At 40.5% G+C, this 22,143-nt stretch overlaps 1 protein-coding gene across 31 annotated transcripts in view; it reads left to right on the top strand.

Annotated features, from left to right (window-relative positions):
* Positions 1-22,143, top strand: part of RBFOX3 (RNA binding fox-1 homolog 3) — a 488,491-nt gene that overhangs the window by 438,086 nt on the left and 28,262 nt on the right. The gene's annotated exons all lie outside the window — the stretch shown is intronic.

Raw genomic sequence — 22,143 nt, 5'->3', positions numbered from 1 at the left:
ATCCTGAGGAGGGAATAGACAGCAGCCCAGAAATGGCTGCAATATTCTTCTCTTATATTGTATAGAACAGTGTCTGTGCTGTGTCTTTATAGTGTAGAAAGTCCCTGCTATCTGAACAGGTTTTTTTTAAATGCTAGTTTTTCTTCTGTAAAAAGTCTTAAATTAAGTACATAAATTTGAAACCAGTTTGAGACTTATGGCTTGGAACTAGGAGGAAGGCACGTTCAAAGATCTGCATTTGTAATCTTAATCCTTGCAGAGAAGGAGGCACGTAATAATCTGTATTCTCTTGATCCAAGTACCACAGCTTCAGAGCAGAAGCATTCTGGATTTCAGGATTAGAAGGATCCTGAACATCTGTGCAGGAGAGAGAAGTACCTTTATTCACCATGACTGGTGTATCCCGAGATTCTTGGTGCTGTGCTGAGTAAAACTGGGACAATGCTCCATTCTCTGAGCTTGACCCTTGAAGTACTCACTTATATAAAGCTGACGCCCTTGTATTTTAGAATACGCTCCTCTGCACCCTACAATCTGAGCATCCCAAAAGGAACTCATTCCTTCCTGTAAGTCTGAGGTCCTCTTGATAGAGCAGCTGAATATACCAATGCTGGAGAGTCCAATTGCGTCCCCTTAGCCAAAGCCTTTGTCTACCATTTTGCCTCAGTTACACAACAGTATCATCCCATCACACTCTGAAATATACATGAAGTTGGCTGAATGCAGATGAAATTGCACCATTTACAGCATTAATATTTCATGCTCTCTCAGCTCCTTACTTTCTGCGTAAGGAAGACAAGTATCCAGACCCCTCCCCTCTAGACATACTTATACATAGGCAGCGGCTAGTTCCCTATTGCCAGCTGGCCATGGATGTAAGAGCTGTATATATGAATGGGGATGTCTGTATGCATATGCATTGTGTGCCCAGTCCAGAGAATGAATAGGTGCTTGGTCAGTGTGGGAAAGCCCTCTCCTGTGCTTTTAGCAGGCAATTTGTACTTACAATTTCTCCTGTCACTTGGTTTTGCAATAAACTTTGCCGATAAGAAACAAAACTAGGCACAATATTTCTGTGTTGAAGGGCACAGTACCTTTGGCTTTGCATTCTGAACACCCAGACTTCAAGGAAGAGTTTTAACTGACTTGCTTGTTTAGCCCGTCATTATTAAGGATGTCATCATTTTGGTGCTGATTTCATTGAGTCCCAAATTCCCCAATAGAGAGGAAAGGAAGACAGTGAGGTAGAAAGAGTGCTTGCCTTGAGTCTTGTGGTTGGAAATGAGAAGGCAACCAAATATGGGTCAGCTGTGAATGTTGAGGTGAGTCTAGATGGATGGGATGTGGGAGTTTGAGTAAGATGATGAAGTATGGAGGTGCCAGTGTAAGGAAGAACAAAGTGTTCTCCTGCAGACTGAAAGGGTATAACAGTTTTCTAATTTCAGGTTATGGTGAAGGGGAATCTTGCTACAGGTTTCAGTTCTGGCTGTGAGGACATTCAAAAGGTAGCCTGTATGTCTTCTTTGCTAGGTTAATCTATGCATTTTGGGGGGACTACATAGGGCAAAACAAGCTCGGATTAAATCCCAGGAAGATGGAGTTGCCATGTGTAGATGATTGTTCTGGCTTGATCTTGGTTCCTAAATTATCTTCTGAGTATGATCATGCTTATCCTAAGAAAGCAGGTTTGTGACCAAAGTCTTCTTGGATAGGGCTGTGGCCAGGGGACTTTTGCCCAGGTAGTCTCTACTTCTAGGTCTTTTTAGATTAGCGCTTACATTTAGACTATTTCACATGGGGCTGCCTGTGAAAATGAGTGAGAAGCTGCAAAGCTGCAAAGAGGTTACAGAAGCCCAACTACTAGCAGGGAGGAGTAAGTAGTGTTAAATCTGTCACTGCACTGGTTTCCAAAAGGCTTCTGGGTCAGGTTCAAGGTCCTGCCTATTATCTGTAAATCCCTGCATTGGACCTCAGATCACCTCTTCTGCTTATATTTGACCTTGACTATATATGCATTCCTTTTAGGACTACTAGACTTCCCATTCTACAGGAGATAAAAGGATTGGAAGCTTGAAGTCAAGTTTCTTTGGTGGTGGCCCCATAGTTTGCTCCTTTTGCCCCAAGGGTCTTCCATTCCACTTGCCCTTTGGAGGACTTTAAAAACTTTGTTCTGACCACCTTTTGACGCACATTGTAGACCTGGTCTGTCTTAATAGGTTGGTTGCAATTAGACTTTGATTTATTTATTTTTTCTCTTTTTTATATTTTGTTTGTTATGTAAACCATTCTAAATTTCAAGAGTGAGTGGTATATAGAACAAATAAACATAATTGGAATAATAGAGGTAAAGGTTTCCTCTGTCTGATTCTAGGGGTGTGTGCTCATCTCGAACTGCCAACCTTCCAGTTGACAAGCCCAGTGTTTTAACCACTAAGCACCATGCCCCCAATCAAAATATCTCCTAAACTTATATCTGTGATGGGTTGTAAAGCAGTTAGTTTAAGGGACTAAATCAAGTGTGAGATCTGAATAGGCATTTCCTGACACTGTCTCTCGCCCATCACACTATTGGCATCTGGCAAATCAAATCTTGGCAACCCCTGGGTAACTTCTCTCAACAATAAATGAAATTCTGAAGAACATATTCATTCCACGCTGCAAGTTCATTCCCGTGTGCTGCAAGCAATAGATTTATGGCCCAGCCAGCCTAATCCCACTGCAATATTTCCAGGGGCATTAATAAGCTCTGCCGGTCTAGGGGGGTTGTTGGCAGAAAGTGCATCCTCTTCATTGGCAAAATGGATGGATGGATGCCTCCTTATATATGGTGGACCGAAGGCCATTCATAATCAGCAAATATCCTGGAATAGACAAGTGCATAATTGTGGTCTTCTGCTGCTGCTCCCTGTCTTTTGCCTTTGGTTCTTTAGAAGAGGAGCTAGCCAAGAAGCATAGGAGAGAGCACAGTTGTTGTCTTTATGCTCACTGGGGATGTGGCAGCTAGTCTCCCAAGGCAGTTTGGGGGAACCTAAATTTAGCAGCCAGCTTTCCCTGTCCCCAGCCCCATCAGCTCCATCTGCCTTCCCTGTCAATGTGACTAGTTCTTGTTCCCACCGGTTGGGCTTCCTGCTTTGTATGGATGGTGCATTGTTGAGGGTAATGAAATATTCACAGGTCAATGCTTGGCTGAATGATGGCGTGAGCCGTCAACTCCTTCTCGGGGAGACAATTGCTTCCCAGGCGCAACCTCAGCTTCCTGATGACTGGCATCAGTGTGAAAAGGAGGCCAAATTGGAAAAACAGCAGAGGCCAAGCCACCCAGAGCTGAGCCCCACTTGCATCCAGGGCCAAATTAGAAAGTGGGCAGAAAACGTTAATTGACGAGCAATGGCTACATTGGATGGTGGCACAGGGAAGTCGCAACAATGCTCACAAGAGGCTTTATATAAAGTTAAATTAATGTTAACATTTAAAAAGCCAGCCTCAAGGAAAGCCTCTTTCCAATTTGCTTCTGCGTGTACAAGTTGTATTGGTCCCATTTATGGCTGCAGCCTTTAGAGTTCCTGGGGCTCCATAGAGGGACATTTCCAATTAGAATTTCCTCCCCTTGGACCTCCCAGGAAAAGCCTGTGGGAAAGAGGGTTGCTGTTTTCTTGCAGCCCTTCTACTTCCTTTGTGATGTGCTGAGATTTGCACAAATGGAGTGGCTGTGGGGCACTGAGAAGTAGGGAGGGGAAGGAGCTTTGGACGAAAGCTGCTGCTTAATAGGCTTTGAGCTGGGAACATAACACTCTGAGTGTAGTTTTATCTGGCAGCCAGCTTTGTTCTGGCATAGACCCAGCAAACACAGGCAGAGACTCCTCTGTGTGTGTGTGTGTGTGTGTGTGTGTGTGTGTGAGTGAGAGAGAGAGAGAGAGAGAGAGAGAGAGAGAGAGAGAGAGAGAGAGAGAGAGAGAGAGACTCTTGACACTTCACAGTATAGACAAATTCCAGTTTTCATTGCCTACCCCACCACCACCATCTCCCAAGCTTAGCAAAAACGCTGTAATGCACAGAGTAATTTCCTTTCTAGGAACTACCCTTCACTACCTTCTTAAGGCTATCCAAATTGCCACCCAGATACCAAGTGCACATATATGCATATATACGGCCTCTTTGTAGGCATGCCCAAGTATGTTAGCTATTGGCATCTCTGCAACGTATTGTTGCTGTATAAGCAATTGTTTCTGCTGGCTTGAGTATTAGCTGAATTGGTTTGCAGTTGTGACATCTAGGGAGGTGAGAATGAAGAACACATGGCTTTGATTTGCAAAAAGTAAAGGGAGCTACAGATTCCCCAATTCAGCACTTGCTCTTCCATTCAAAAGGAGGGTGATTTAATCTCCAATAGCAAATAAAACATACCCAGGCAATACTGCAGGCAACCAGCCTCCTAGTTATAGCAGGATGCCCGTTAGCATGCCAGGATATTATCACCCAGACAGATGCTAACTTTAAGCACTTGGCAGCTAAGGGACCAATTTAAATGAGACGGGGGTGCACAAAAGGCTGCACAGGTGCATTCTTCTAGATTGCCTAACACTGAATTGAAGCGGGCTCGCCTTAAGGTTTAGAAGGCATGGCCTCTGATCTTAGTAAGACATTCTGTGTTTTTTATTTGATTTTTAATCATGACTGTCATTCACATTCATGGAGGGGGAGGAGTTTGGGGTAGCAAATAATGACATGTGCATGACAATATCATCATGCAAGTCCCAGGTATTTGCACCAGATTTGTGGCATAGGAACAAATAGCAACACTGGTGTGATAACCTCACACTTCGCTGCTGCTTCTGAGACCATCTCTGCTATGCGTCGAACTCCGTGGGCACAGCTCACGTTGAAGCAGGTTAGGCAAGCCATAGGTGCCTTTGACCTCGCGATGTTGGAGGGAAAGATCTGATTAGCTGGCCAGAGGGAAGATTGGTTGAAGTTTTCAAGGTTGGTTTTGGAATTTTTCTCGTTTTTGTTTTGTTTTGTTTAATTTTACCATCAGGGTACAGACCTTTAACAGAATGCCAGCAAAGAGAGGGGTCTTGCCACAAAGCGATTGCCACCTAAATTCAATGCAAGAGGAGGCTTGGGACACAAATGAAGAAAGAGTAAACATGGGCAATCCATTTAATTCAGTGACGTGCCCTTTGTCTTAGTGTCCCTGGGCAGTGAAAGAAGAGGAACCTTCAGCCCATTTAAGGAATTAGATTGGAAATACTATCGATAAATACTGTACTGCTAGGACAGCAACTCAGTTTAGAGCCAGACTAATTTGTTTGCCATCTTTTAAATGACAGCATGCTTTTATGGTTGTTTGGCTCATTTTTAAATCTCATTCTGACAATAACTGGTAAGGACAGACTAAGAGATGGCTGATTGATACGGCCAGAGGTGGCCAGATTATGACACAGACTTTATATTTGACCCACGAGAGCTTTTCCTTCAGCCCTCAAGCAATACTCCATCTTCTTCATCCAGTCCCTTCTTGGTCCTCCTTCCAGTGGACTAGGGAAGTGAACTATTCTGCCTCCCTCTCAACTTACTAATTTAAAAAAAGTCAGACACCTGAGAGGCCGGGGAATAGGTTTCAGGTTGGTTGCTTTAGCAGTGAAAGCTTAGGAATGGTGAGCTCAGGGCAGATGACACATCTGTTGTTAGCCATGACCAGCTGCTGGTCTTTACAGCCTCTTTGGAGCCTGATGTTGGGGATGTTGCATTGATAGGAAGCCAGCCCAGCTGCCTGACAGATGGCATGTTGGTGGCATGGCTATGCAGGATGTGCACTGACTGACCCACCATTGTATTGTCAGGGCTGCCCGGCTTCACCCTCCATCTACTCCATTGTTTTCCAATTGAGGATATGGATCCTCACACCAATTATCACAATAACTAACGTCCCAATTTATCCCATGCCAAGAAAAGGCAACGTGAAGACTCCCAAGCGGGAAGAGTTCCTTTTTTTTCCATGTGAAAGAAGGGGGAATCCGCTACGTGGTATGCCAAGAAAGTTTGTTTCCCCATCCAAACTAAAGAGGTCCTTGAGAGCTCAGGAGATCTTTATTTCAAGACCAGCAGCCTGGTCTAAATGCGGTTATCCTGGAAGACCTGAGTGATATCTTGATATTTGTACTGTGAAGTACAACTTCCTTCAGATTTAAGGTCATGGACTTTTTTTTTCCCCTTCCCAAAATAAAAGGAGGAGATGTTAAAAATGGAGTCATCAAGCAAAAGGCGACAGGCGCCACCGGCAAAATGCGGTGTCGGCAGGAACCAGCCCCACTCACTAAATGACTTGAGAGGGAATGGCCCCATGTTTGTGCTGAGGTGGCAGAGACCAGCAGGGAGAGAGCAATCCAAGCAAGCCCAAAAACTCCATTAATTAAAGAAACTCGTTAATGAAGGACATTTAATCAGTGCAAGATTAGATCCAACTCTGAGCATTGCCAAACAAGGCAGATGAGACAGCTTGGGCCAGGCGCTGCAGAGGCATCCAGAGAGCAGAATGTCCAGCTCCAGTGTGGGTGGATAAGAACCAGCAAACAGGCCGGAATAAGTCCGAAGGGAGATTGCTATGAGGAGGGGATCCAGTGTGCAGGTCTCAGCTGGAACGGCTGCCTGGTCATGTAGCAGAGGCTCTACTTTCCTCTTTCACACGGGAGATGCATGAAAATGAAAGTGGAGTACAATTGTATGAGTGATTTGTGGCTGTATTTATTGCTTGTGTTACTTCATCCTGCCCATTTCCGATTGGCCATTCCCACTTGGGAGAAGACAGAAGTGGAACAGGAAAAACAAAAAGTTGGAAGAAGGGGGAGAGGCAAGATATCTCTAGCATCCAGACATCATATCCGCTGTTTCACCTACCAGCAATTCTGCTGCTTGCCTCTGCTTGTCCTTAGAGGCATTTGAGAGCCTGGAGGCTGCACTTTGGATGGATGGATGAGGCATTTAATAGGAAACAAGGTTCCAGGAGCATTTGGGATGGTGACACTTTCAGCTGAATGATGAGGCAGCAAAATCCTGCAGTGACAGAAAGTATTATATCAACTCAAACTTTCAATTGACATTGTTTCTAAATGTGCTCCTATGTTTTTTTTTTTTTTAAAAAATCCTTGCCTCCTCCTCCTGCATTTGTGGACAGTGGTGGGATTCAAATATGTGAGCAACCGGTTCTCTGTGTGGATGTCCCTTCTGGAAGTCCATTCTGGGCCTGGGCAACAAAAAATTAGCTACCAATTCTGCCAAAGTGGTGCGAACTAGCTGAATCCCACCACTGATTGTGGAGAAGAAAGAGAATGGCTGTAGAATTCGAGTCTTCTCTTTTTCCTGCTGGAGGTGGTCTACGGGGTGGCATATATTGAGAAGCTTGTGCACATGAAATAAACCTGTATTCCAAAAATCAGTGCAGGAACGGTGGAACAATGATTCTTAACTTCTTTGTTGTTCTGGAATAAGTGAGTATTTCTGTTTTGTTGGCCTTTCTGCTTTGGAGGCTGGACAGGCAGCTCTGGGAGCAGGATGTATTTACACAATTATACTTTCCTCTGATCTTAGCTACCCAAGTGAGATTTCTTTCCATTAATCTCACTGATAGAACACCACCTGGTCAAGAAAATGCCCTCTGTGTTCTGCCAGAGCCACAGTGAAGCAGCAGTTTGGCGAAAGTTAAATCTGCTCATCCTCTTTAGGGCAGCCATTCTCATGAAAGTAAAGGCCAAATCTGAAGACAAGAAAGAATGATTGATGTACAAGAGAGCGGGTGGCCGTGCAAGAGAACTAAGAGATTGTGGAAAATACAATGGGAAGTATTATTTTCATTTGGAGAGGGGGAGGTCTGAGGGAATCCAGGGGGTAGAAGGTATTTCCTGTAGGAGCAAACCACAGCACCCTTTCCTAATCCACTGGGATGTGGGTGAGGGGAGAAATGAGTTGGAAATCAAGAGGATAAGCACCACAGTTCTAATGTCACATTCAGCCCATTCACATGCACATAGCACAGTGGTGCCATTATTCCTTTACCAAGAGATCTTTCAATTGGAGCTACAGATCTGGGCCAATGAGATGCTGTGAAGACCAGGAGAGCCTAAGAGCAGACTGATCCCTAGGACAATGAGCGTTGCTGATTAATGGAGATTATTGGGGGAATGGGGAGTTATTTCACAAAAGAAATTTGAGCCTACAACAACATTGTAGGATGGGGCACAGTTGTACCTTTTCTGTCTGGCTCCTTGTCCACCAATGAATCACTCAACTTCCCCTTTCTGTTCTGCAGTTAAAGAAGCTTCCACGTTCTGTAGAAATTATTGTAATGGAAATGCTTAATTCTGTTTTCTGAATCTTACCCCATGCTTAGCATTGCCATCCTATCCCATCTTCGCTATCTGGTTACTGTGGTTTCCAATAACTTAGCTTTGTGATGGCAAACCAGTCAGTCAATCTGGGTGGCACGTGTAAAAGCCATTTTTTTTTCCTGAGATACAGTTCCTATTTAAACTATTGCCTCTAATTTTAGGCTGTCAACCCACCGCTAGTTATACTGACAATCACTAATTTCAAAATATTTAGTAGTGCTGTCTGATGTGCGTGTGTCATATAAGCTGAATGGACCATAGTAATCAGTGAAGATGGCACTTTTTCTGTAGAGCAAGGAAACAGCTTCAGATGAAGACAGTTGTTAATAAAGCCAAAAAAAAAAAAAAAAAATTGGGAGAGAAAACCATGACACACCAGAATGTGTTTTGGTCTAGGATTATGCTAGGAAACCCGGTTGACTCAAAAACAATATATAGGCATTGCAAATATGTCTGTAAAATACTGTTCATAAATGCAATATGAAATGGATGGAATACATTCATCAGCACTTCAGGAAGAGACAATCTGATTTTGTATGGTCTAAGTTGAATTCATTGGTTAAAAATTGAGTAATGATGAAATTAAGGAAAATTATAAAATTTTAATAGCCTGATACATCTTTTTTCCAATTTCTTTGTTGCTGTTTATATTAGAATTAGATATACCTTAGATGGGGTGGAGTTTTTCATGTCAGGCTTATTTGAGGTATTTTTTAAACTTTCTTTTTTTCTGCAGTTTTTGTCTTTTTTTCCGTTTTTCTTTTTCCATTTGCAGAGAGTTATGTATATTTTCTGATTGTCTAGGCTTTTTAATGAAACAGCTAATACTTTTGATTAAAAAAAAAATCAAGAGGAAGCCCTTCAATTCCATTCTGTATAGTGACATTCTTAATGCATATTTCTATATATTGACTAGCCATCCTTCCCATGCACAATTATGGACATTATTTATTTTTGCAGATTTTAAGTGAAACATTTCTTTACACCTTTTCATACATTAGACATGGAATTCTCACAGGGCAATCCTGGAGAAGTCTACTCAGGCATAAAGAAATCTGACAATGATTTAGGTTTAAATGAAGACCTATCTCTCTTTAAGCCAACCTTAAACAACTAACTAAAACAATCTATTATTGATGCATTTGGCTATTGTGCAGCACAGAGGGAAAGAAAATGTTAATTATGTCACCTTCAGTGATGCATTTTTCGTCTATTCTCTACCTTCTTAAAGCAATGTGGGGTGAAATATGACTTTATATTACCCCATGATCTGGCTTTTGGTCTTAAATGGAACCTAACACTTTCTCATTACAACACAAATAGGATCACATGCCATTTAATTTTTCCATTTCACTTTCTTTAAGTCTGTATTTTTTGATATAAATCTTGTCACTTTGGGGGACAATAAGAATACTAGAATTTGACCTATCTGTTTTATATTTTATACCTCGGCAATCCAAAATACCTTGAAATGATATACTACTGTAAAGTCCCAAGTATCTGGAAAAGTTGCTGCCCATTCTGGGAGTTTCAGAATCATTGTTGTTTTTACCTATGGCATGTACAGGTATGGTAGTCCTCAATTTATGACCCCAATTGAGCCCAAAATTTCCATTGCTAAGCAAGTGAGTTTTGCCCTATTTTATAACCTTTCTTGCTACAGTTATTAAGTGAATCACTGCAGTTGTTAAGTTAGTAACATGATTGTTAAGTGAATCCATCTTCCCCATTAACTTTGCTTGTTAGAAAGTCATAAAAGGTGATCATATGACCCCAGGACACGGCAACCATCATAAATATGAGTCAGTTGCCAAGTGTCCAAATTTTAATCACATGACCGTGGGATACTGCAACTGTTTAAGTGTGAAAAATGGTCATAAGTCACTTTTTTCAGTGCCATTGTAACTTTGAATGATCATTAAATTCAAGGTTTTAAGTCAAGGACTACCTGTATATTGAAAGTATTTTTCAATGGAAGGAGAAATTTTCTTCAGGTTGAGCTTGATTCCTTGATTCCTTAGGACTTTGTGGACATATCCATGTAGTCTTCTTGATGTCAAGATGGCAGGGTGTATGAACATTCTTCCAGGATGTTTTTTCAACTTTCCAGCTTGTTCCAGGATTTTCTAATGGTTTCCCATCAAAGTATTAGGTATTCTGAGTCTATCTATCTATTCAAGATAGGCCAGTGTTTCTCAATCTTTACTATTTTAAGATGTGTGGACTTCAGCTCCCAGAATTCTCCATCCAACCTTGCTGGCTGGGGGAAAATAACAACAACAACAACAACAACAACAACAATAATAATAATAATAATAAAGAAGTCAAAATTGAGAAGACAGCAACAGACAGTAAGTGCCGCCTATGCAAACACACTGAAGAAACAGTGGACCACCTGGTAAGCTGCTGCAAGAAGATCGCACAGACTGACTACAAGCAGCGGCATGACAAAGTAGCAACAATGGTGCATTGGAGATCTGCAAAAAATATCATTTTCCTGTAAGCAAGAACTGGTGGGATCATAAAATAGAGAAAGTTATAGAAAATGATAAAGTTAAACTGCTCTGGGACTTCAGAATTCAAACAGACAAGCACCTGCAACATAACACCCCGGACTTAACAATTGTCGATAAAAAAGACAAAAAAGTCTAGATAGTGGACATGGCAGTGCCTGGAGACAGCAGAATAGACGAGAAAGAACTGGAGAAGATAACAAAATACAAAGACCTACAAATAGAAATAGAAAGACTGTGGCAAAAGCAAGCAAGGGTAGTACCAATAGTAATAGGCGCCTTGGGTGCAATCTCAAAACAACTGAAGCACCACTTGAACACCATTGACATTGACAAATTCGCTATTAGTCAATTGCAAAAGGCGGCCTTACTAGGAACCGCCTCCATCCTGAGACGATATCTGTAATACCATCAAACATCCACATCTGCCTATCCCAGGTCCTTGGTAAGGATTCGATAGGTAGACAAAATGCCAAATCCAGTCTGAACATCTGGCTCACTGTGTGATGATCCATAATAATAAAATTGAAAGAGACCTTGGAGGTCATCTAGTCCAACCCCCTGCTCAGGTAGGAAACCCCATGCCATTTCGGACAAATGGCTGTCCAGTCTCTTCTTAAAAACTTCCAGTGTTGGAGCATTCACCACTTCTGGAGGCAAGTTGTTCCACTGTTTAATTGTTCTAACTGTCAGGAAGTTTCTCCTTAGTTCTAGGTTGCTTCTCTCCTTGCTTAGTTTCCACCTGTTGTTTCTTGTCCTGCCTTCAGGCGCCTTGGAAAATAGCTTGACTCCCTCTTCTTTGTGGCAGCCCCTGGGAGTTGAAGTCCACACATCATAAAATGACTAAGGTTGAGAAACACTGAGTTAGACTATGGTTAGCTGGGTACTGATACCTGCTGTAGGCCAAAGTGGAGTATAGTAGATGGATTCAGTTCAGCAAAAAAACCAAAACAAAACAAAACAGGATAGTGCTATGGGAAAAATTCCTACTGTCCAAAGTATTAATTTGAATATGGGCAGATCTCACAACCTTAATGGTTTTCCTTTAAAAAAAATCAACTTAAAAGAATTATTAAAAATATTTCTTTCTCCTTATTCAGTAAGAAAGACTATAACCATAAACACATTTCCAAATATTTCCAAAGCTGATACTGAGACAAATGTGTATATGGAGATTTGTGTCTGCCTTCATTCCAGTCTCATCTGGACTCTGCTGAACTGCCTGTGTATTTTGATGCATCTGGAGATGTTAATTCCATCTCTCTCATTTGGGAACATCACTTAAGTGGCATGGTTATCTTCAGCAAACATGGCATTGAGTTTTGTCATGGCCCAGTCCCTTTTGCATAGCAATCTCATTTGAGTAATTAGAGTAGAGCTGTGCTGAATACTTGCAGCTGATTTTTTTCTCTATGAGTTCCCCAATCCCTGGATCTTCTGTAACCCAGATTGACTGCTCCTGCATTTCTTCAGTCAATTTACATTTGCGTGGATGTTGATCTTACTAAACAGAGATAAAGCTAATTCAGAGGGAGGGCAAGCACTGGCCTTGGTGTAAATTATCTTTATTTCTTTTTTGTCACAAAGCCAAATCTGATTGGCCAAGTGAAGTTGTTCCTAGGAATAGATGTTTAAATAAATGGTACTAGAGTAGCAACCATTTAAATATATAAGATTATTCTGGATGCTAAAATAAAGATAATTAAAGATAAAGTTCTGCCACTACCTGAGTGTCCCGTGCTGTAAGGGCCCTGAATGTGTTCACAGGGAGCATGACTGTAAACATGGTACAGTTTCCAGAGAACTGATGATGAAGTGATAATGATATCTGCAAATTGTAAAGATAGCTGCAGAGTAGAAGGGATCATTTTGGCATAATTACATATTAAAGAGAATTCTGAGTTGTATAGCTGTTCCAGAAATATCGGAAGGGTCTTCGTAATAAAGGGGAATGATGAAGGATGTGTTTCTACTTCATACAGTTATTTTATTTGAAAACGCAAGTTGCCTGTTTCTTATTCAAGTCCTCCATTTGGGTGGATTAGTGTACAGAATTCATAAAATTGTGTTTTCTCTCAAATTCTGCTTTGTTGCAATTTAAGACTCGACTCTGGGTGCCTGGCACATGTAGTCATTTTTTAAGTCAGTGGAGCAGGCAAATACGTCCCACTCAGTTCGGTTTTTCTGTGTTTAGTGACGAGTATCTATATTGTAAAGATGTGGCCAGGAGGAAATCAATTTCATGTTCATGGCTTGTTTTGTGTTTCCTTAGGTCAGGAGTAGTCAACAGAACAATCCATAGAGCTGTCTTTTTATGGTTCCCTGCCTGAACATTAGTTGTGACCTGTGTTGATGCGCCTCTCTTCCCTGCAATGTGTTCTCCGAAGTGCCCATCCGCCCTCTTCCTGCTTTTAATCCGACTCATTTCACATGATGCAACATCAGGATGGTTTCTCTGCAACACATTAAGTGATTGGAGAAAGTCTCCAAATGCGAGCAATGATCTGGTAAACCACAGTGAAACATATTTACTTTGATTCTTTTGGCCCAGTTAGGTGGGATTTAGTAGGGAAGAAAGCTGATGAGCCAAAGAAGCTGCCAGCATTTACATTAGATATTGCATTATCCTTTTATTTGGATGTTGCAGAGTAACAGCTTGCTGATGTTGCAGCTGGGGAAAATTGCAAACACCTTTTGCTCCTCACTAGTAGCCCTGCATTCAAAATATATATATTTTTATTACTATTATTACTCTTTGGGACCTAGAATTCACATTCTGCTTCAGAATGATGCTTGTAATTGATAACCCTTTAAAAAAATCTCTGATGGGTTTCCTTTGTCACTAAGACTAGTTACCAATTACGTGTAACTTCTGTTTCCTAGACAGTAGAGAATAGGGCACATGGCCAAATTTCTACGTTCTGGTAGATAGGAAATTATGGTACAGGTAGTCCTCGAATTACAACAGTTCATTTAGTGACCATTTGAAGTTACAACGGCACCGAAAAAAAGTGCTTTATGACTATTTTTCACACTTGTGACGGTTGAAGCATCCCCATGGTCACATGATTTACATTCGGATGCTGGACAACTGACTCACATTTATGACAGTTTCAGAGTCCCAGAATCATGTGATCCCCTTTAGCGTCCTTCTGACAAGCAAGGTCACTTAACCAATTTCTCACTTAGCAATATAAATGTTGGGTTCAATTGCAGCTGTAAGTTGTCAAATAAATGCACTACCAATTGTTATGCATTTATTTGACAACAAGCAAATACATGCATATTTACTGTTTTCTAATAAAAACGTGGATAACTTGGCTAAGTTTCAGCAGTGTTGAAAACGAACAGCCGAGATTTGCTTATTTCTCCTCTGCCATTATCACTAGCTTGTCTCAGATAAATATTTTAATGTGGTCTTCTTCCACGCTAACAGGGGCTCTTAATACAGTACGCATTACAAGAGGGAAGAATATAAAGAATTCACAGGTAGCCTGAATAAAGTTTATTTTTGGAGCTAGAGAGACCAAGGGAATCAGGAACGCCGAGATGCGTAACTCACAAAATTGCCCAATGTGGTCCCTAATTCCATAGAGCCTGAGCTCAAGAACCAAAACACTTCTGAAGTCAGGTCATTTAAATCAGGACTGCTGAGGCAAGATTCCCAGAAGGGCTAGACTTCTCTCTCTTTTGCAATCTTTCTCGAGTGCAGGCATGTGCCAAAAGAAAAGTTAAGTGACGCAAAGAAACATCAGACATTAAAGGGATTCTGTTCTTCTCTGGCATGATTAGGAAAGGAGACAGAACTTCTCCAAGGAGAAGCAGGATAAGGAACGTATAGAGCAGCACCCAGACCTTCTTGGAACAAATAATGTTTCCTTTAGGTCTGCCTTGGATTTTGAATTCATTGATTTCAGCTCCCGGTCCATTAATTAAAACATGCCCAACATATTCTGAAGGCCCCATCCTTTTTTTTTGTTAAACAAAATCTGGATACTAACCGTAATTATTTAAAACATTTCTGTATCACTTTCAGGCAGAGTACCACATTGCATGCAACACAACTATATAAATGTGCAACAAAAGCCAGAAACGGTTCATTAAAAATGCAAATACAGAAGGCAGCGCCATAAAACCTGGAAGATTGTTTATATGTTGTCAAAAAGATATCAATATAAAGAGACCACATTGACTTCTCAGGGTGATTTCACCCCCAGCCTGGTCTTCTAATAGTAATCCAGTTGCCAGTGTAATTGAATCCATCCACCTTGTTTCTGGTCATCCTCTTCTCTTTTCTTCCCAGCATTATAACCTTTTCAAAGAGGTTAGTTTGTTGGATAATGCGGCCAAAATATGATAATTTGAATCTGGCATTTGTCCCTTAAGTGAGAACTCTGATTGATTTGTTCTGTTTGTTTGTTTTCTTGGCTAATTCTTATATCCTCAGGAGTCTTTCCCCCAACACCAAAGTGCAAAAGCATCAATACTTTTTCTAGTCTGCTTCTTCAGTGTTTGCTTCCGTAGAGTATAACAGGGTAAATCATTTGTTGTATAACTCTGATCTTTGTGTATATAGACACAGCACAGCATTCGAATGACTTTTTCAAGGTCTTTGTTTCTACCTTATCAAATGTTAGTCTGTCCTGGTTCCTTTACTGTCCATACTCAGTTCTAAAAGTTAGAAGCTATTCACCTCCACCAGAGTCAGTTCCAAACCTGGTTGCTATTCCTGTTGTCAGTAGCTTTGTCTTTTTATAGTCCTATTACAGTCACTGGAGTCCTCAAACTACAGTATACAATTAACAGGAATGAAGACCTAAATCTAACCAAAATGTAAATCGGGTGTTAAAACATCCCTTATATAATAATCTGCATTGTAGCCACTTCTTGTTGATCTCTTATTTTTGTCACCTACTGCATAGTACTGCACAATATGCCTCTTTAAACATCACTAGGGCTCAGATTCATTCCAAAATAATATGTCAAAATTGTGTCTTCTGTCAGTCGTCACTGCAGGCCCTTTTCCCTTTCTCTCTGTCCGTGTAAAGAAAGCAGCATAAAAGGGACAAAGTCATGAATAATCTTAAGACAGGAACATAACTCTTTTCTAACTCAAGGCTTAGGGTTTCAAAAGCCATGGAAGTCATGTTTCATTTTTTTCTACAGATAATTAGCTCTTACCCTATCTCTATTCCATTTTACAGGAGCCAGATAAAAATATTTATTTGTGGAAAATATTTGAGAAGGAGATTCACTCTTTTTGAGACTTTACAAAATTCTCTGTCTATACTATGAACACCTATGCAGTGTTCTTCTAGTGACTTGGACTTTGTTAGATTCGCTTCCAAATGGTGTTGGTCACAAGAGGCACAGATCTTGAGAAGTAAATCTGAGCCTATAATAGGATAGATCACATGACAGATTTTAGTATTTTAGACTCTTTCCTAATTCAGGGGAAAAATTCCCAATGGGACATCAAATATTTTTAACAACAGAACCTCAAGATTTTATTTTTTTTGCAGGCTTTAAGTAAGACAGCTTTTCCAATATAGCACCTTTCAACTGTACAGAAATTGTGTCTCCTAGACCAGAGTGGCCTCCCCAAGTGCCATTTTCGCTGGGAATACTAGGAGCTATAGAGCTGGAAATAGTGGGATAAAAATCAAGTGTAGATAACATTTTCAGTGGCTAAGGAGTAGGATTTTTTTTTCCAGCTGTCATCCAAAGTAGATAAAACACCTTCTGCCTTCACAGGAAACTAGTTGCTGCCATCCAGAGGAATGTGTGGCTTATATTTGATGGCACCACAGCCACCTTCTTCTTGCAGTATAACAAAATAGTTAAGTAATGGAATGCAGTTCTGTATATATAAAACACATTTTACAAATTAATAATTCAGAAATTTTCTTAATGTATTTTAAAGATATAATATATGGCAGCATATGTCTCTGAGATTCAGTTAGTGGGCCTTTCACTAACAGGGTGCCTTCTAAATATATAGGCTTAACTTCCCAAAATTTTCAGCAATGGCTCAGCCGACTGAAGAATTCTGGGAATTGCAATCCACACCACTGGAAATTATCCAGATTGGTTTATTGCTGGTTTGGCTGCTATTGTTGTTGTTTTATTAGACGTATATTCCACCTTTCCTTTAAGGATTCATGGGATCTTCCTTCGTTTTATCATCACGGTGCTTACCCTATGAGTAGATTGAACTGAGAGGAAGTGATAGGTCCGGAGTTACTTATTGATTGTTCATGGCTATCAACCTGGATCTCCCCGAGTGCTAAAACCATCCTATCCAATGGGCTGCTAGCATCATTTTCAGAGTGGAACATTTGGGGATATTTTGATCAAGTGTGGCAAACTACACATTAGGCTATTGAGATTTAGTACCATGGAGAGCACCCACAAAGTCTGAGTTAAGTAATGATACCAGATTCATTGAGATGCCTGAATATTACATTGAACAACCTTTATTCACTCATGCATACAAGTGCACACACATTCACATGCTTCATCCCTCTTCTTTCCCTGTCTCTGTCTCTTAGAAGCTCGTTTGAACCAGGAATTCATTTGCTTCTGGCCAGCTAATTCAGCTGATCAATTAACTAGTGGATAGGTCTTCCTGCATTTTTTTTCTCAGCCTAAAGTCTACTTCCTGCCCCCTAATTATTTTCTAGATACTTTACATGAAGCCGTCCCTCCCTCTCTCAAGGGAGAATTTCTGGAAATTCAGAATGTTATGCAGATAAGCACTAATGCTAGAATACGTTCTTCAGACTCTGGGTTTCAGAGACATTATGAACTGCCAGCACTTTGAGAGAAGAGTTATTCAAGCTTGAAGAAAGGAATAGAGCTGCCTCCCTTGGACCCAGGGATGGAGACCTAATTATCTGCTGGAGTTCCCTTCTATGCATGCCTTTATTGAGGTCATTGCTTCAGACATGGTCTCCCGGAGAGCTTCAAGGACCAATTATTTCTGCCTGAATAACTTTTCCTTGGCTAAGGAGTGGGTGGTAGGTGGTCAGAAAGCCACATAAATCTTAAAGAGAAAATATCTCCGGTATCAAAGGTGTCTTCCCAGTGAAGATTGCTAATTTGAGACACTAAGATCAGCTTTCTGTAATAGCATTGAGCTTAGTCATCTACTTCTTCTCCAATGTATAGTATGATTAGTATAAAATAACTTAAGGTGCTGCCAGGAACCCCTCCTAAATGTATATTAGCACCCGCCTTCCCTTTTTCCCATTCCCAATGAAGCCTGACTCCATGCTGGAAAAACCCAAGGAGGTAACAGAACAATTTGCACATTCAGAAATGGCTTTCCCAATGCCCAGCATTCACTGCCACAGCTTTGCTGCATCCTCCAGTGTGTGATTGGGAATAAAAGAGCCTAAAGACAGAGCCTGGGGCGGAAAGGTTTCTCTCTTCAAGCAAGGAAAGCCTGCCTGCCCAAGCCTGTCCCACTGTGATGTTGCCTTGTCATAAATTAACCACACACACAATTAAAGAGCCTGTCTGAGCTCCAGGAGCTGTGGATGTATTTCATCCCAAGAGAGAGAGAAAGGCACTGTGGTATACAGCTATAAAGCATCTGAATGCGGAATCTGGGCTCTTAGCAGAGGGCTGGTGGCTATTTGTCAGCACAAGGCAAGGAATAAGGGATTGAAGGGAGGCAGGAGTGTGGGGAGCAGTCAGGTATGAAGTTATGCTGGTGGGCAAGTGAGAAAAAGTGTATCTGCAGAGGAGGATGGCTTGGTGCAGGGAATTGGGACTGCGAGGCACTGTGGATGTGTGTTTGAGAACCAGTTTGGTACAGTGGTTAAGGTGCTGGAATAGAATATGGGAGATCACTTGTTTTAGTCCTCCTTTAGACATGGAAATTAGCTGAGGGACTTTGCCCAACTCACCTAAGAAAGTTGTGAGGAAAATGGGGCAAGAGGATCTTGAATACTACAAAAAAAAAGGTGGATATGCATCTAATAATAAATAAATAATATGTGATGTGTGGGCTGTCCTCTGAAGATCAGTCATCACGTAAGGTGTCCCTATCATGTGAATCACATTCCTATTGAATATTTCTAGTGATAACTAGTGAGAGGACATGATTTTTTTTTACATTGTGTGGGAGACATAGAACAGCAATCAGTTACAATTAATATCAGGCAGAGAAGCTGGAAACATCTTCCATGTGTGAATCATAACTTGAAATTCCCTGATGACAGTTGATGGGTATGCATCAACCCAAGCTGGTATTTTCGTGGGATTTGGAGAATTGGGAATCTCTTCCAAATTATTCATGTTGTCATGGATTTTGATTTCTGTGTCTATAAGAGTGAATAGGGAATTCAACTGGGTTGTCTTTTTGTTGTACCTGATATCTTGCTTGTGGCATCCCCATCAGTCTTTGGTTCTCCCCAGAATGCTGAGCAAAATAAATACTTGGCCCAATTCAAAACAGCTCCCATCTACTTATACTGACCATTCCTTTCTATCTGCCAAATTGGGTCTCCTATAATAGATGAAGTAATTTTCTACAGACTTGATCTTTATTTGTTGTCAAATGTTCCAGATGAACCAAGCTGCATGTTGTCAGTACTTGGAATATAGAATCCACTACTACTAGAACTCTTGTCCATATGTATATGAATATTCCTTACTCCATACAGAGCATTTCTCTCTCAGAAATTATATCCATTAACGAGTACAATGTAAGATTTAGGGCTAGCCAAAGGATTTATAGTCCAATAATTTTATTCAAAAAATTATTTAAGGAATATTTGAGCAGAGCATACATTTAGGCATATTAAAATAGTAGAAGAAAGTTAATTTGTAACAAAAATTTGAAAAATAGTTTAGGTGAAAGAAAATTTATTAGGAATTGTTTGAATTCTTCTGAATTAGACTTTATTTTCCACTGAAAGTGCTCTGGTTAGTTCACTTCCTCTTGAAAGAAAATCCAGGACATTGCAATTTAGTATTTTCTATGTTAGCATGCCATGATTTTTTTTCACATATAATTTATGATGGGTGAGGGGCAATAAACTTCCATGAGTTACAGCAACAGCCTGTCCTATGGGAATAAGTAATATGCTATTCAGATTATTTTTTTTAGGGAAGGGGGTGTCCTGTGCCCTTTTGTAATTGCTCATTTTGCAAAAACATTACAGGTTAAGTCTTCAAGTTACAACAGTTCATTTAGTGTCCATTCAAAGTTACAACAGCACTGGAAAAAAATGACTTATGACCATTTTTCACACAATCATTGCAGCATATCCATGGTCACATGATCACCTTTTGCAATTTTCTGACAAGCAAAGTCAATGGTGAAGCCAGATTCATTTAACAATTGTGTTACTAATTTAACAGCTGCAGTGATTCACTTAACAAGTATGGCAAGAAAAGTCATAAAATGGGGCAGAATTCACTTAACAACTGTCTCACATAGAAGCAGAAAATTTTGTCTCAATTGTGGTCGTACGTTGAAGACTACCTGTATTTTTCTTTCTGTGAGATGTATTTCAGAAAAAAAAACCAATGATGTATAAGCTAGTTAGTAATGATAAATAGCCTTGTTTAATGTCTCAGCATTAGTTTCTGTTCCCATAGGGTAGGGAGTGGTTTAAATGATTTCTTTGCTCAAAACCAGTAATTAAAGCCTCCCTCCGTCTACCACAGGAACACAAGCAGACATTGGAACAATTAAGAGAGACTGGTCAAGGGTCAGTAAATTGGCTATATATAAATGGGGTAGTCATAAGTAAGAAGAAACAATTTAATGGTAAGGATCTGTAAACTGGGCAAAAAAAATTGTGAATGTTGAGAAAGACTTTTATGAATGGGATTTAATTCTGAATAAACATTAAAGAAAAATCTAAACCATGGAAGAGTATGTTGTGGATAACATAGTGCTACATTCAGTGCTGTGTGGAACTTTGATTTTAATTCCACTTCCAGAAAATTGTGGAAAAACATTGTCTCAGCAGCACTAAGTGTATCGAGTGTAGAAGCAACCACAGACATCTAATAATAATAATAATAATAATAATAGTAGTAGTAGTAAAGTTGGAAGGGACCTTGGAGGTCATCTAGTCCAACCCCCTGCTCGGGCAGGAAACCCTACACCATTTCGGACAAGTGGCTGTCCAGTCTCTTCTTAAAAACTTCCAGTGTTGGAGCATTTACTGCTTCTGGAGGCAAGCTGTTCCACTGATTAATTGTTCTCACTGTCAGGAAGTTTCTCCTTAGTTCTAGGTTGCTTCTCTCCTTGATTAGTTTCCACCCGTTGCTTCTTGTCCTGCCTTCAGGTGCTTTGGAGAATAGCTTAATTCCCTCTTCTTTATGGCAGCCCCTGAGATATTGGAACACTGCTATCATGTCCCCCCTTGTCCTTCTCTTCGTTAAACTAGACATACCCAATTCTAGAAACCGTTCCTTGTTTTTCTTTTCTACCCTTCGTTGAAATTAACACATTTTTGAGGCATTATCTAGGAAACTGAGTAGCTATCGTTTGGCAAATGCCATGTTCTTCTCCAGTTCAGAATCCTCTTCCCTTTTTTAAAACGGGAAAGTAGGCCACTTTTAGATGTTGATAATGCCACCACATATCACATATGATTTTGAATAAATAATTTTAGGTATCCTTATAGGAGAATGGGACATGTAGGTTCAATTTTGGCAGGAAGGCAGGAAGGGCAAAAATAGCAGGAATAGTAAAATCCCTCATCTTAAATCAATACTGAGGTGACTGCCCGTGTATCTTTTGAAAGAAAGGACATTTCCACCTCCATTTGAAAGTATAATCTTTCAATTTAGTAGGCCCAACATTTAGAAATATGGGTGACCTTACATTGAGGTAATTGTTTATGTTGGTATACAGAAAGACATACTGTGTCTTACAAAGATCTTGCTGCTTTCTTGGCCCCTTTCCTTCCCGGGGATGCATCCTCCTGTCCTAAAGGCAATTTTTCCAATCTCCATTTTTTTCACCCAACATCCATGTACTTTCTTCCATCTCTAAAGGACAAATTGAGACTATGGTTAAGTCCATGGGTGTCCAGGTGATGTACCTGCAGTTCAGATGTACAAGCATAAAAGTTGATAGCCGGTTGCAATTTGTCATGCTGAGAATTTTTTTAAATAGCTAATTGCTTTTCAAAATATACATGAAAAAGAATGCCATAAAAGAAACGTACTTTTGATCCTCCATGATGTTGCTGGACAAGTTATCTAGAGCAGGTTCT

Source organism: Crotalus tigris, unplaced genomic scaffold, assembly GCF_016545835.1.
Source record: "Crotalus tigris isolate CLP2741 ecotype Arizona unplaced genomic scaffold, ASM1654583v1 scf7180000017551.9496454, whole genome shotgun sequence".
NCBI classification, from domain to species: Eukaryota; Metazoa; Chordata; class Lepidosauria; order Squamata; family Viperidae; genus Crotalus; species Crotalus tigris.
The sequence above is the reverse complement of the archived record's forward strand: the minus strand, read 5'-3'. Positions and strand labels throughout refer to the sequence as shown.